This window comes from Neophocaena asiaeorientalis, unplaced genomic scaffold (assembly GCF_003031525.2).
Source record: "Neophocaena asiaeorientalis asiaeorientalis breed wild unplaced genomic scaffold, Neophocaena_asiaeorientalis_V1.1 scaffold43, whole genome shotgun sequence".
NCBI lineage: Eukaryota > Metazoa > Chordata > Mammalia > Artiodactyla > Phocoenidae > Neophocaena > Neophocaena asiaeorientalis.
In genome coordinates this window covers 8,417,959-8,420,554 of record NW_020173674.1, presented here as the reverse complement: position 1 = coordinate 8,420,554, position 2,596 = coordinate 8,417,959, and the positions used below count along the sequence as shown (strand labels likewise).

Below are 2,596 nucleotides of genomic sequence, written 5' to 3'. Positions count from 1 at the left end.
TATGGGGCCTCCCCTGGTGGTGGGGTGGAAAAGACCCCGCCTGCCGATGAAGGGGACACGGGTTCGAGCCCTGGTCCAGGAAGATCCCACATACCGCAGAGCAACTAAGCCCGTGTGCCACAACTACTGAGACTGCGCTCTTAGAGCCTCCGAGCCACAACTACTGAAGTCCGCACACCTAGAGCCCGTGCTCTGTAACAAGAGAAGCCACCGCAATGAGAAGCCCGCGCACCGCAGCAAAGAGTAGCCCCCACTCAACGCAATTAGAGAAAGCCACGCGCAGCAACAAATACCCAACGCAGCCATAAATAAATAAGTAAATTTATTTTAAAAATAATAATATATATGCGAGCTTTAAATTAGCACACTTTCATTTCTTATTCTTTCAGTCTTCTACATGGAAGTTTAATCAGAGAACACCCAGCTATACAGTCAACCCCCAACATACACAGACTCAGCTACATGTGTCTGTTCCAACAGTAAGTTCTGAATGGCTCAGAATGGTTCAAGTTCACTTTCAGCACAGTTTGGGCCACCAACCCCTGTGATCCTACATTTTCCTGTGTTTAAACAGAAGACAAGAGTCTGCTCTCCCAGTGCCAGAAGAAAAGTGTTTCAAAGAGAAGTGCTTGAAAGTCTGGATCAGCTTCACCAAGAACTAGACTCTCATTCTAAAGCAATGGATTAAATAAATGTCAAAGTTTACCATCATTCAGCCATTTCCTCTGATTTTTGCCAAGGAAGAAAAACTGGGGAGAATTTTGCCAAATAAGATAAAAACTTACAATGAATTTTCTGGTGAATATGTTTCAGTGAAAATGTTTTAAATGTGGATATATTTTAAAGCCACTAGAATGAGGACTTCCCTGCTGGTCCAGGGTTAAGACTCCACGCTCCCAATGCAGGGGGCCCGGGTTAGACCCCTGGTCAGGGAACTAGATCCCGCATGTGGCAACTAAGACCCGGCATACCCAAATAAATAATAAATGTTTTAAAAAATCATAATAAAAAAATCAAAATAAAAACAATTAAAGCCACTAGAATGGATAAACAACAAATGTCCTACTGTATAGCACAGGGAACTATATTCAATATCCTGTGATCAACTATAATGGAAAAGAATATGAAAAAGAATGTATATATATGAATAATTGAATCACTTTGCTGTACAGTAGAAACTAACACAACATTGTAGTCAACTATACTCCAATAAAATAAATTTTTAAAAAAATCAGGAATCCCTGGTGGTCCAGGGATTGGGACTCCACACTCACACTGCCGAGGACCCAGTCCAATCCCTGGTCTGGGAACTAAGATCCCATAAGCCATGTGGTGTGGCCAAAAAAAAAAGAGAGAGAGAGATAGCTAGAGATCAGCAAAAATAAATAAAACATAGAAGCCACTAGAATTAATTTTTTTAAGACATAGGCAGCGTTGCAATTTCTCCAATTTATTATGAAATGGGATTTTTATGAATTTCTGACAAACTTATCCTAATGTTTAAGGTTTTTCCAATTTGTATATCTGTTGTTTCATATGAGAGAAGTTTTGAAATTAAAATTAATAAAAAGTGTCTTCTCGACATATACACACTCCTATATATATGAAATAGATAACTAATAAGGACCTACTGTGTAGCACAGGGAACTCTACTCACTACTCTGTAATGACCTATGTGGGAAAGAATCTAAACAGTGGATATCTGTATATGTATAATTGATTCACTTTGCTGTATAGCAGAAACTAATGCAACATTGTGAATCAACTATACTTCAATAAAAAAAATTTTTAATAAATAAATTTTAAGTGTTCTTCAACTGTGAATAAAGATAAATGGACAAATCTAGCTCTACTGAGTGTTGAACATGAATATACAAAGAAGATCAATTTTGTCAAAGTCAAGGACAACTTTTCAGAAACTAAAGTTCCAAAACAGAAACTGTAATGGCATTATTATTCACTACTGTGACCAACCTATATGTAAGAATACGTTTTCTTCAAAAATACACTAATGCAATTAAAAGCTATTAACCCATTGCTTCTATTTTTCTCTATAACACCTACTTTATTTTTCACTTTTTATATTTTCACTGGCATGGTTTCATATACAAAGCTCAACAGAAGAAACTTGACTGTGTTTCTTTTCTGGCCATTATTACTATTCATTTCATGATTATTACTGAAAATAATGTTGCTAGATAAAGGAGAGGATGTTTTCAAATGACCACTCCGGACGTCAGATATTCCAGGTACACCCTAATACCAGGCAGTGTGCTAAGCCCTTTACATGGATTAAATCATAATAACAATGAATTACAGTTGAGCACATAATGTTCTGGGCACTTCGTAAGTATTAAGTCGTATAATCCTCACTCTGGGGAAGACAGTTGATTTGAAACTTGGTCAAAGTGCCACAGCTAGGTGCTCAGCAGGAACACAGTCCCGGGGGGAGTCTACCTCAAAAGCCGGGCTCAGAACCTCTCTGGAGCAGGTCCAGCTAGGCTGAAAGGAAGCATTTGCTAAGCGCCTTTATGATTTCTGAACCATAGGAAAAGTGAGAGTTGGGAACTTGCTGGCAGGGCTGGTCATGAGGTGC

The 2,596-nt window shown here is 38.6% G+C and overlaps 1 protein-coding gene across 1 annotated transcript in view; it reads right to left on the bottom strand.

Moving 5' to 3' along the window:
• The window catches only part of LOC112401979 (HRAS-like suppressor 3), a 27,702-nt gene that overhangs the window by 24,085 nt on the left and 1,021 nt on the right, over positions 1–2,596 (bottom strand). The window lies entirely within an intron of this gene.